Raw genomic sequence first — 13849 nt, 5'->3', positions numbered from 1 at the left:
ACACCCTCCCCCGGATTCCCCTGTAAACACTGACCCACTCCCTGGAACCCTCCCTGTAAACACTGACATACTCCCCGGGATCCCCCTGTAAACACTGACACACTCCCTGGGAATTCCCGTAAATATTGACACCACCTCCGTCCCCGTCCGGTACCCCCTGTAAACATGGCATACTCTCAAGGACCTCCTAAAAACACAAAGACTCTCTCGGACCTTGTGTAAACACTGACACACTCCCCCTGTAAGTATTGACACACTCCCTGGAGCCACTGTAAACACATACAGACTCTGGACCCCTGTGAATACTGACACACTCGTATTGTCCCCTTTATATACAGGCATGCTCATTGGGGACCCCTGTACATAAGGAATATCACAAAGATAAATGAGGAGCAAAAGTAGCATATTTGGCCACTGAAGCTTGTGTAACCATTAACCATGCTTATGGTTGATCAACAAACTCAGTCTTCTGATCTACTGTCTGCCTATACCATGTGCTCCCTTTGGCCCTAAGAATTGTACTAAATTCTTCTTGAAAACATTCAATAGTTTGGCCTTAAGTGCTTTCGGTGGCAGTAAGTTCCACAGGCTCACCATTCCGTGGGTGAAGAAATTTCTCCTCATCCCAAATGGCCTATCCTGTATCTTTAGATGGTAATTCCTAATTCCAGATTTTCCAACCATTGGGAACATTGTTCTTACATTTATCCTATCTCATACATTTCCATGAGATACCTCCTCATTCTTCTAAACTCCAGCGAATGCACTGCTAATCGATCCAATATCTCTTCATATTGTCAGTCCCGCTTGGTATCCATCTGGTAAGCCTTTGTACCATTCCCTCCACTGCCAGAACATCCCACTGCAGGTAAAGGAGACCAAAACCGCATGTAGTGCACCAGTTACAATCTTACGAAGGACCTAGACAATTGCAGCAAAACAGCCCTGTTCCTGTACCTGAATTGCCTCGCTAAGGAGGCCAGGATAGCATTTGCCTTCCTCACCCGCTGCACCCACTCTGTAAACACTGACATGCTCACTGGGGACTCTCTATAAATACTGACTCATTCCCCACAGATACTCTGTAAATTCTGAAACAAACCCCAGACCCCTTGTGAATATGAACACACTCACAGAGACATGAAATCCTGACTTTGTCCTTGGGCACATTTGAAAATTATCATCACTAATTGGGAAGCTCACTGTGGTCTCTCTGCAGATGTCTGTTGCACATTGTACACCACCTCCAGACCCATGGGCCCTGTTTGAATAATGTCACACTCAAGGCAGTCTCCTGTGAAATACTGTCCATGAGACATCCTGTAAAAATTTACAATTTCCTCGAGAATCTCTGTGAATTGACAGTTTAAAAAACGGGGCAAAAGTGAGGACTGCAGATGCTGGAAACCAGAGTTTAGATCAGAGTGGTGCTGGAAAAGCACAGCAGGTCAGGCAGCATCTGAGGAGCAGGAAAATCGACATTTCGGGCAAAAGCCCTTCATCAGGAATAGAGTTTAAAAAACTGTCACATTCCCTGGAGTTTCCCTGTAAATACTGACACATTAAATTGGGACACACTTTAAATACTGGTGATCCCATACTGGAACACCTTGTAAACACTTTTGATATGTGGGAGGCTTTTAAACAGAGGTTGATTAGAGTGCAGGAAAGACATGTCCCTATGAAAATGAGGGATAAAACTGGCAAGATTAGGGAACCATGGAAGACAGATGAAATTGTGAGACTAGCTAAGAGGAAAAAGGAAGCATACATAAGGTCTAGGTGACTGATAACAGACAAAGCTTTGGAAGAATATTGGGAATATAGGACCAATCTGAAACAAGGAATTAGGAGGGCTAAAAGGGGTCATTAGCAAACATTGAGTCAGAGAAAATGGATGAGATTCGTAATGAGTACTTTGTATCGGTATTCACCAAGGAGAGGGACATGACAGATGTTGAGGTTTGGGATAGATATTTGGTTACTCTAGGTAAAATCAGCATAAGGAGGGAGGAGGTGTTGGGTATTCTAAAAGGCATTAAGGTAGACAAGTCCCCAGGTCCGGATGGATTCTATCCCAAGTTACTAAGGGAAGTGAGAGGGAAATAGTTGGGGTCTTAACAGATATCTTCGCAGCATCCTAGAACATGGGTAAGGGCTGCAGAATTGCTAATATTGTCCCCTTGTTTAAGAAGGGTAGCGGTGATCATCCAGGTAATTATAGATCGGTGAGCCTGACGTCAGTGGTAGGGAAGCTGCTGGAGAAGATACTGAGGGATAGGATCTAAGCCCATTTTCTTCCAAATGGGAATATCAGTGATAGGCAACATGGTTTTGTGCAGAGACGATCATGCCTTACCAACTTAATAGAATTCTTTGAAGAAGTGACAAAATTGATTGATGAGAGAAGGGCTGTAGATGTCATATGCATGGTGTTTGATAAAGTTCCCCATGGTCGGCTGATGGAGAAAGTGAAGTCACATGGGATCCAGATGTACTGGCTAGATGGTAACCATCGGCTGGCAAAAGGAGACAGAGTAGTAGTGGAAGGGAGTTTCTCAAAATGGAGAACTGTGACCAGTGGTGTTCCGTGCTAGGACCACTATTGCTTGTGATATACATAAATAATTTGGAGGAAGGTGTAGGTGGTCTGATTAGCAAGTTTGCAGATTACACTAAGATTGGTAGAGGAGCAGATAGTGAAGGGAACTATCAGAGATTACAGCAGAATATAGCTAGATTGGAGAGTTGGGCAGAGAAATGGCAGATGGAGTTCAATCCGACCAAATGCTAGGTGATGCATTTTGGAAGATAAAATTCAAGAGCGAACTATACGGTAAAGGAAAAGCTCTTGGGAAAACTGATGTATAGACAGAGCCGGGTGTTCAGGTCCATTGTACCCTGAAGGTGGCAACGCAGCTCAACAGAGCGGTCAAGAAGGCATGCAGCATGTTTTAATTCGAACAGGGTATTGAGTACAAGAGTTGGCAGGTCATATTACAGTTGCATACAAGTTTGGTTTGGCCACATTTCAAATACTGCATACAGTTCTGGTCACCACATTACCAAAAGGATGTGGATGCTTTGGGGAGGGTGCAAAGGAGGTTCACCAGGATGTTGCTTAGTATGGAAGGCACTAGCTATGAAGAGAGGTTGAGTAGATTAGGGATTATTTTAATTAGAAAGATGGAGGTCTACAAAATCATGAGATATATAGACAGGGTGGATAGCAAGAAGCTGGGGGTCATGAGTTCAATGTAAGAGGGGAAAAATTTAAGGGAGATATGCATGAAAAGTTCTTTACACAGAGGGTGGTAGGTGCCCGGAATGGATTACCAGCCGAGGTGGTATCTAGGCAGATACATGAATGGGCAGGGAGAAAGGGATACAGATCCTTAGAAAATAGGTGACAGATTTAGATAGAGGATCTGGATCAGTGCCGGCTTGGAGGGCCGAAGGGCCTGTTCCTGTGCTGTAATTTTCTCTGTTCTTTGTTCACTCATGAGTCCTCTCTGCTCATTCCTGAAGAAGGGCTTATGCCCAAAACGTCGATTCTCCTGTTCCTTGGATGCTGCCTGACCTGCTGCGCTTTTCCAGCAACACATTTTCAGCTCCTCTCTGCATGTCCTGTAAACATTCTTGCATTTACGTTGGACCCCCTTGTAGGTACTGACATACTGTCCAGGGACCCCTGAAAATAAGAATACTCTAGACAGTCCTCTAAATACTGACACACTCCCCAGGGGTATCCTGTTAATACTGACAGATTTCCAGGGACATCCTATAAAAACTGACACACTCCCCAGGGGCATCCTTTCAACACTGACACACTCCCCAGGGACATCCTATAAATACTGACACACTCCCCAGGGGTATCCCCCAAATACTGACATACTCCCCAGGGGCATCCTATAAAAACTGACACACTCCCCAGGGGTATCCCCCAAATACTGACACACTCCCCAGGGACATCCTATAAATACTGACACACACCCCAGGGGTATCCTGTAAATTCTGACACACTCCCCAGAGGTATCCTGTAAATACTGACACACTCCCTAGGGGTATCCCCCAAATACTGACACACTCCCCAGGGACATCCTATAAATACTGACACACTCCCTAGGGGTATCCTGTAAATTCTGACACACTCCCCAGGGGTATCCTGCAAATACTGACACACTGCCCACGGGTATCCCCCAAATATTGACACACTCCCAGGTGTATCCTGTAAATACCGACACACTCTCCAAGGGCATTGTGTAAATACTGACACACTCCCAAGAGGCAACCTGTAAAACTAACAGGTTCCCTGGACACCCTACCTTCGAGACCAGAAATAGTGATATATTCCCACAGACTCAAAGTCAATCGTGGCACATCCCCTGGACCCACTGTGAATACTGACACACTCTCTGTAGAGTCATAGAGATGTACAGCATGGAAACAGACCCTTCAGTCCAAATCGTCCATGCTGACCAGATAATCTAACAATCTAGTCCCATTTGCCAGGACTTGGCCTATATCTCTCTAAACCCTTTCTATTCAGATACCCATCCAGATGCCTTTTAAATGCTTTAATTATACCAGCCTCCACCACTTCCTCTGGCAGATCATTCATACACTTACCCTCTGCATTAAATATTTGCCCCTTAGGTCCCTTTTATATCTTTCCCTTCTCTCCCTAAACATAAGCCCTCTAGTTCTGCAGTCTCCCACCCCAGGGAAAACATTTTGTCCATTTATCCTATCTATGCCCCTCATGATTTTATAAACCTCTATAAGGTCACCCCTAAGCCTCCGACGCTCCAGAGAAACAGCCCCAGCCTATTCAGTCTCTCCCTACAGCTCAAATCCTCCAACCCTGCAAACATCCTTGTAAATCTTTTCTGAATCCTTTCAAGTTTCACAAAATCCTTCTGATAGAAGGGAGACTAGAATTGAACACAATATTCCAAATGTTGCCTAACCAACGTCCTGTACAGCTGCAACATGACCTCCCAACTCCTATATCCAATGCTCTGACCAATAAAGGAAAGCATACCAAACGCATTCTTCATTGTCCTATCTTCCTGTGGTTCTACTTTCAAAGTGCAATGAACCTGCACGCCAAGGTCTCTTTGTTCAACAACACTCCCTAGGACCTTATCATTAAGTGCGTAACTCCTGCTTTTCCAAAATGCAGCACTGCACATTTATCTAAATTAAACTCCATCTGCCTCTCCTCAGCCCATTGGCCCATCTGATCAAGATTACATTGTACTCTGAGGTAACCTTCTTCGCTGTCCATTATACCTCCAATTTTGGTGTCATCTGCAAATTTACTAACTATACCTCCTTTGTTCACATCCAATCATTTAATAAATGACAAAAAGTAGTGGACCTAGCACTGATCCTTGTGTCACTCCATTAGTCACAGGCCTCCAGTCTGAAAAACAACTTTGCACCACCAATCCCAAAGAACAAAGAACAAAGAACAAAGAAAATTTACAGCCCAGGAACAGGCCCTTCGGCCCTTCAAGCCTGAGCTAATCAAAATGTAATGTCTAAATCTGTTGCCCAATTCCTAAACATCTGTATCCCTCTGCTCCCCACCTACTCATGCATTTATCCAGACGCATCTTAAATGAATCTACCGTGCCTGCCTCTACCACCTCTGCTGGCAACGCATTCCAAATGCCCACCACCCTCTGTGTGAAGTACTTGCCGCGTGTATCCCCCTTAAACTTTCCACCTCTCACTTTGAAAGCGTGACCTCTCGTTATTGAATCCTTCACCCTGGGAAAAAGCTTGTCTCTATCCACCCTGTCTATACCCTTCATGATTTTGTAAACCTCAATCAGGTCCCCCTCAATCTCCTTTTTTCTAATGAAAACAAACCTAACCTACTCAACCTTTCTTCATAGCTAGCACCTTCCATACCAGGCAACATCCTCGTAAACCTTCTCCGCCCCCTCTCCAAAGCGACCAGAACTGTACACAGTGTTCTAAATGCAGCCGAACCAATGTCTTGTACAATTTTAATGTGACTAGCCAGCTCTTATACTCAATACCCCGTCCAATGAAGGCAAGCATACCATATGCTTTCTTGACCACTCTATCCACCTCTGCAGCAACCTTCAGGTTACAATGGACCTGCACTCCCAGATCTCTCTGCCCATCCACTTTTCCCAAGGCCCTTCTATTCATTGTATAATGCACTCGAAAATTAGTCTTGCCTAAATGCATTACCTCATATTTGTCTGGATTGAAAACCATCTGCCACCTTTCCGCCCAACTCTCCAGTCTATCTATATCCTCCTGTATTCTCTTTCTGCTACTCCACCAATCTTCATGTCATCTGCAAACTTGCTGATCATACCAACAGTGCCCTTTTCCAGATCATTTATGTATATCACAAACAACAGTGGCCCCAACACTGACCCCTGTGGAACACCACTGGTCACCTTTCTCCATTTCGAGAAACTCCCTTCACCTACTACTCTCTGTCTCCTGTTGCTCAACCAGTTCTTTATCCACCTAGCTGGAACACCCTGCACACCATAGAACTTCACTTTCTCCATCAGTCTACCATGGGGAACCTTATCAAACGCCTTACTAAAGTCCATGTATATGACATCAACAGCCATTCCTTCATCTATCAACTTGGTCACTTCCTCGAAGAACTCTATTAAGTTGGTAAAGCACGATCTCCCCCACACAAAACCATGTTGCCTATCACTGATAAGCCCATTCTTTTCTAAATATAAATAGATCCTATCCCTCAGTATCCTCTCCAGCAACTTTCCCACCACCGTCAGGCTCACTGGTTGTAGTTACCTGGAATATCCCTACTCCCTTCTTGTACAGGGGGACAACATGAACAACCCTCCAGTCCTGCGGCACTCACCTGTATTTAAGGATGCCACAAAGACATCTGTCAGTGCCCTAGCTATTTTCTCTCTCGGCCCCCCACCCCCTCAGCAACCTGGGATCGATCCCATCCGGTCCTGGGGATTTGTCCACCTTAATAACCTCTAGCCTACGCAACACATCTTCCCTACTTAAGTCAAAGTGATCCAGACTAATCAAACTTCTATCTCTAATCTCAACATTCATCATGTTCCTCTCCTCAGTGAACACTGATGCAAAGTAATCATTCAGAACCTCACCCATTCTCTCAGGTTCGGCACACAGCCTTCCTTCGTTCCTGAAGAAGGGCCTGTGCCCGAAACGTCGAATCTCCTGTTCCCTGGATGCTGCCTGACCTGCTGTGCTGTTCCAGCAATAAAGTTTCAACTTTGATCTCCAGCATCTGCAGACCTCACTTTCTCCTTGGACCTATTCTTTCTCTAGCTACCCGCTTGCTTCTTATATAAGAATAAAATGCTTTGGGATTCTCCTTAATTCTGCTCGCTAAAGCTATTTCATGACCCCTTTTAGCCCGCTTGATTCCTCGTTTAAGACTTGTCCTACTCTTCTGATATTCCTCCAGGGCCCGTTCTGTCCTAAGCTGCCTGGACCTTATGTATGCTTCCCTTTTCCTCTTGGCTCGTTGTACAATTTCTCCTGTCATTCACGGTTCACAAATCTTGCCCTTCCTATCCTTTGCCTTCAACGGGACATGCCTATCCTGCACTATCTTTAACCTATCTTTGAAAGCCTCCCACATCTCAAATGTGGACTTCCCTTCAAATAGCTATGTCCAAGCCACATTTCCAAGCTCCTCCCTAATTTTGATATAATTGGGCTTGGCCCAGGTTAGTACTCTTCCCTTAGGACCACTCTGTTCTTTATCTACGAGTATTCTAAAACTTACAGAATTGTGGTCACTGTTCCCAAAGAAATCCCCCACCACAACTTCTACCCCCTGTCCTGGCTCGTTCCCCAATACCAGGTCCAATATGGCCCCTTCCGTCGTCGGACTATTGACATACTACTTGAGAAAACTCTCCTGGACGCTTCTTACAAATTCTACCCCATCCAGACCTCTGACGTTAAGTGTATGCCAGTCAATGTTGGGAAAATTAAAATCTCCCATCACCACTACCCCTTTGCCTCTACATTTTTCCATAATCTATTTACCTATTTGTTCTTCTACCTCATGCTCACCCTGTAATACAGCCCCAACAGTGTGACTGCACCCTTCTTATTTCTCAGCTCCACCCATAATGCTTCACTACTCAAGACCTCCTTAGTGTGCTCCTTTAGCACAGCCATGATATTGTCCTTGACCAGCAATGCAACTCCACCCCCTTTTACTTCCCTCCCTGTCCTGTCTGAAGCATCTATATCCTGGAACATTTAATTGCCAATCATCATACCCTTCCATCAACCAAGTTTCTGTGATTGCAATAACATCATACTCCCAGACATACTCTGTCTTCTTTGAGCCAGTTCTGTATCCAAATGGCTAGTTCTCCCTATATTCCATGAGCTCTAACCTTGCTAACCAGTCTCCCATGGGGAACCTTGTTGAATGCCTTACTGAAGTACATATAGATCACGTCCTCTGCTCTGCCCTCAGCAATCCTCTCTGTCACTTCTTCAAAAACTCTATCAAGTTCATGAGACATGATTTCCCACGCACAAAGCCATGTTGACTATCCCGAATCAAGTCTCTGCCTTTCCAAATACATGCACATCCTGTCCCTCGGGATTCCCTACAACAGCTTACCCACCACTAACATCAGGCTCACTGGTCTATAGTTCCCTGGCTTGTCCTTACCACCTTTCTTAAACTGTGGTTCCACATTAGCCAAACACCAGTCTTCTGGCACCTCACGTGACTGTCAATGATACAAATATCTCAGCAAGGGGCCTAGCAATCACTTCCTTAGCTTCTCACAGAGTTCTAGGTACACCTGATCAGGTCCTGGGGATCTATCCACTTATGTGTTTCAAGATATCCAGTACCTCCTCCTCTGTATGGACATTTCTCAAGATGTCACCATCTATTTCCCCACACTCTATAACTTCCACGCTCTTCTCCACATTAAACACTGATGCAAAATACTCATTTAGTATCTCCCCATCACCTGCAGCTCCACACACAGGCTGCCTTGCTGAACTTTGAGGTCCCTATTCTCTCTAGTTACCCTTTTGTCCTTAATGTATTTATAAAAACCCTTTGAATCATCCTTAACCCTATGTGACAAAGCTATGTGTTGTCCCTTTTTGCCCTCCTGATTTCCCTCTTAAGTATACTCCAACTGCCTTTATACTCTTCTAAGGATTCTCTCAATTTCTCCTGTCTATACCGACATATGCTTCTTTCTTTCTCTTAACCAAAATCTCCATTTCTCTAGTCAGCCAGCATTCCTTACTCCTAGTAAGAGAGCTAAGAAGAGGCTGGAGGGGACAGGAGAAATCGTTGACAGGTAGGATCAAGAAAAACCCTAAAAGCTTTCTATCGGTATATCAATAATGAAACAATTACTAAATAAAGATTAGGGCCAATCAAGGATAGCAGTGGGAAGATGTGCATGGAGTCCAAGAAGATAGGGGAAGCACTAAATGAATATTTTTCATCAGTAATCACACTGGGAAAAGACAACGTTGTTGAGGAGAATACAGAGATACAGGCTACTAGACTAGACAAGATTGAGGTTCGCAAGGAGGAGGTGTTAGCAATTCTGAAAAGTGTGAAAATAGATAAGTCCCCTGGGCCAGATGGGATTTATCCTAGGATTCTCTGGAAAGCTAGGGAGGAGATTGCAGAGTCTTTGGCTTTGATCTTTATCGTCATTGCCTACAGGAATAGTGCCAGAAGACTGGAGGATAGCAAATGTCCCCTTGTTCAAGAAGGAGATTATAGATGATCCTGGTAATTATAGACCAATAAGCCTTACTTCGCTTTGCAGGTAAAGTGTTGGAAAACGTTATAAGAGATAGGATTTATACTCATTAGATAGGAATAAGTTGATTAGGGATAGACAACACGGTTTTGTGAAGGGTAGGTCGTGCTTCACAAACCTTATTGAGTTCTTTGAGATGGTGACCAAACAGGTGGATGAGCGTAAAGCAGTTATGTGGTGTATATGGATTTCAGTAAGGTATTTGATAAGATTCCCCTTGGTATTTTATTGCACAAAATATGGAGGAATGGGATTTAGGGTGAATTAGTGGTTTTGAGCAGAAATTGGCGGAGCTGAAAGAAGACAGAGGATGGTGGTTGATGGGAAATGTTCATTCTGGAGTTCAGTTACTAGTGGTGTACCACAAGGATCTGTTTTGGGGTCACTACTATTTGTCATTTTTATACATGAACTAGGTGAGGGCATAGAATGATGGGCTAGTAAATTTGCAGATGACACTAAGTTCGGTGGAGTTGTGGAGAGTACTGAAGGATGTTGCAGGTTACAGAGGGACAGAGATAAGCTGTAGAGCTGGCCTACAGATGTGGCAAATGGAATTTAATGTGGAAAAGTGTGAGGTGTTTCACTTTGGAAGGAGCAACAGGGATAAAGAGTACTGGGCTAATGGTAAGCCCAGTAGTGTAGAAGACAGATCTTGGTGTGCATTTACATAGATTCCTGAACATTGCCATTCAAGTTGATAGGGATGTTAAGAAGGTATACAGTGGGTGTTAGCTTTTATTGGTAGGAGGTTGAGTTTTGGAACCATGAGGTTATGCTGCAGCTGTACAAAACTCTGGTGCGGCTGCACTTTGGGAGTATTGTGTACAGTTCTGTTCACCGTGTTATAGGAAAGATATGAAAGCTTTGGAAAGGGTTCAGAGGAGATTTACTGGGATATTGCCGGGTATGGAGGGGAAAGTCTCATGAGGAAAGGCTGAGGGATCTGAGCCTGTTTTCATTAGAGGGAAGAAGGTTGAGCAGTGACTTAATTGAGACATATAAGATAATCAGAGGGTTAGATAGGGTGGGCAGTGAGAGACTTATTCCTCGGATGGTGAAGGCTAGCACGAGGGGACATAGCTTCAAATTGAAAAGTGATAGATAGAGGACATATGTCAGAGGTTTCTTCACTCAGAGGTTAGTAGGGCATGGAGCATCTTGCCTGCAACAGTAGCAGATTCGCCAACTTTAAGGCCATTTAAATGGTCATTGGATAAACACGGATGAAAATGGAATAGCGTAGGATGGATGGGCTTCAGATTGGTTCCACAGGAGGGCCAAAGGGCCTGTACTGCTCTATAATGTTATATGTTCTCTCATTCAAACCCAGGTCATTACCTGGTTCTCTGTTAGCAGTCCAGCAGTAATATCACGAGGCTGTCACTTCCCCCCCCTCCCCCCCATCATTGCTGATCATGCTTTCAGCTGACAAAATCAGAAGCTCTGAGAAGTTTGTCACTAACCCTTTCTGTCCCTCAACCTGACTTTCCTCCTTTAGGATACATGTTGAAAGCTGTTTGACCAAATGCTTGGTTTCTGCCCTACCATCTCATTCGGTGGCCTAGTGTCAAATGTTCCTTCGTAACACTCCTCTGAAGTATCTCCAAGCAATTCAATATTCTAAAGGCATTATAATAAGTACAACTTGTTGATTTGGACACTGCAGGAGCGTAACCCCAACCCCACCCCAACCAGGGCCAAAGACTCATGAAGCAGGCAGGATTCAGGCATGTAGCAAGCTTTATCCGAGCACTAACTGGTTCATGCAGGGAGTGGGCCAAAGATCTTCCCTGAATTTGGCCTCGACGTGAGAATGCAACGATTCCCCGAATCTCTGGCTCAGTTTGCAAGATAGGTCAATGATGCACTCCGGTTTTTACAATGAAAAACAGTATTTTTATACATTTTGTGTTACACTGATCACATATGTGGTTGCTATGCCCTCCCCTTTTCTCTATACAACCAATCCTGTGAAACACCTGATCAATGACAGACATTCCTCTGGACAGTACTAGGTTCCCTTGGTTTTCATGATGTCTAACAGTCATTGTAATCTCTAAGCCTTGGGATCTTTCTGTCTTGCATTCTAATGTTACTGGCTGTTCTTCTTTGGATATGTCCTTGACTTGCTTGTCTCTAAGGACTGCTTGAATTCTGTTGTTTATTGTCTTCCACTTGTTACCTTTACCAAATTCTATCATTCCTCTTACAAAAAAAGCTAGTCGTGACATTAATTCCTATTATAAAGTTTTATCATTATTTCCACCGTTAGCACTCTTTAGCTAATGAGACAAGATATGCCAAGCAACTTTTTAATGTTTTTCTCTGATAGTTTTATTTTATAATTATGCTAAAATCTCTATGATTATTTGAAGAATCTTTAGTAGAACCTATTTATTAATATTGTAAATAGTTTCAAAGAAACAGCTCTTTTAACCTTAGCTGCTGTTTTCATGGCTGCATAATACATAACTAACACTGTTCGTCAATGGGATAACACCCTTTTATTAATGAAACTGGAATTAATTACTTGTTGAAATGATCCTGCAAAATTTATTTTTACTCGTTTGTTACAAATCTTTGAATCGCTCATCTTTGAATATTTCCTTATCAAGGCTGTGTCTGCCTTCCTTGTAACTTGTTTTTCAGATCTTGCTCCCTTTTGCCTCAGAATAATCCCTTCCCCAAAGGCACTACTGTTTCACTTAAATACTGAAGCAGGGTTTTTCATTTTGGTTTCCTCAGTTTGGTAAGAGCAGTTGGTCTACCATATTGTGTCTAAATACTGAAGCCATTTTGTGTCTCACAAATATCGGGACAGCTCTAACAGACACATATCACTGAAATCTTTTGAAACCTTTTATCCACAGACACAACAGAGAAACATTTCTCCTTCCACATTCAGGTTCTGACATATCCAAAGGCCTTCTCAGGTAATGACTTAATGTTTAGTTTGAGGTTTCCATCCACCAATCATTGCCCTTGAAAATGACATCTCATTCCAAACCTCGGAAAATGAACTGTCAGTGTTAGTTTCACTATAACATACTGATCTAATTTCTGTGGAAAATTCCTGTTGATCGATGTTTCATCAATTCTCCTACTCCTCAGATGCTGCCTGACCTGTCATGCTTTTCCAGCACAACTCTCAACTCTCCTTTCCTTGTCACACTGCTGTAACTCATTCTCCTTAAGGTGAAAAGTCATACTGATCAACAGATCACTGCTCAGCTCTTGCTGTTTAGGATAAACAAACCTGAAAATCTTTATGCTGGCTCTGACACTAAATGTGTAATAAGTGGATCTGTATTACCTGTTATATATCCAGAGCATTACTTCTACTTTATTGTCCCTTGATTCTGACCATCTCAGATAGAAATGTTATAATGGTGAACATGAGGAAACAGACCACCCTTTTTTGCCAGGCAAATGAACGTGTGAAGCTGAGGAGAACAAAAAAATGAAAAACGAAAAAAAACTTTTGCAATAAATTCTGTGTCTTACAATCGTGTACTCCACAACCACCTGATAAAGGAGCAGCACTCTAACAGCTAATGCTTCCAATTAAACCTTTTGGACTATAACTTGGTGTTGTGTGACTTTTGAATTTGAAAATGAAATATTTAAGGGCATTTACTGGGTATGCTCTCTCCCTGGATTCCCTTCCTCTCCCTTCAGTTGCTGCAAATGAACACTTTCTCTCCCTCCCAGGGTGAGAAAAGAAATGGAAGGGGGTGGGTAGAGACATTTCTTTGCTCCCAGATGTTGCACTGAAGCTCACTCTGAAGACAACACCCCTATTGTGAGGTCACAATGGAAAGGTGCGGCTCGCCTGAAGCAGCTAATGCCAACCGCTGTACTCGGCACCGACGTTGGGTGCGCGCGGACACGGGAGCTCCTCCCCCACCCCGCAACCATGGTTTCCAGGGCAACCAGCTGGGGCTCGGACCAGCGCAAGAAAAAGCTGCCCCTCCCCCTTTCTCCAGCGGTGATGCTCTGGACACCGGGCC

This window comes from Chiloscyllium plagiosum, unplaced genomic scaffold (genome assembly GCF_037043375.1).
Source record: "Chiloscyllium plagiosum isolate Xiang-an unplaced genomic scaffold, Cpla_swu_hap1 HiC_scaffold_21, whole genome shotgun sequence".
NCBI lineage: Eukaryota > Metazoa > Chordata > Chondrichthyes > Orectolobiformes > Hemiscylliidae > Chiloscyllium > Chiloscyllium plagiosum.
This window is presented reverse-complemented; position numbering follows the sequence as displayed.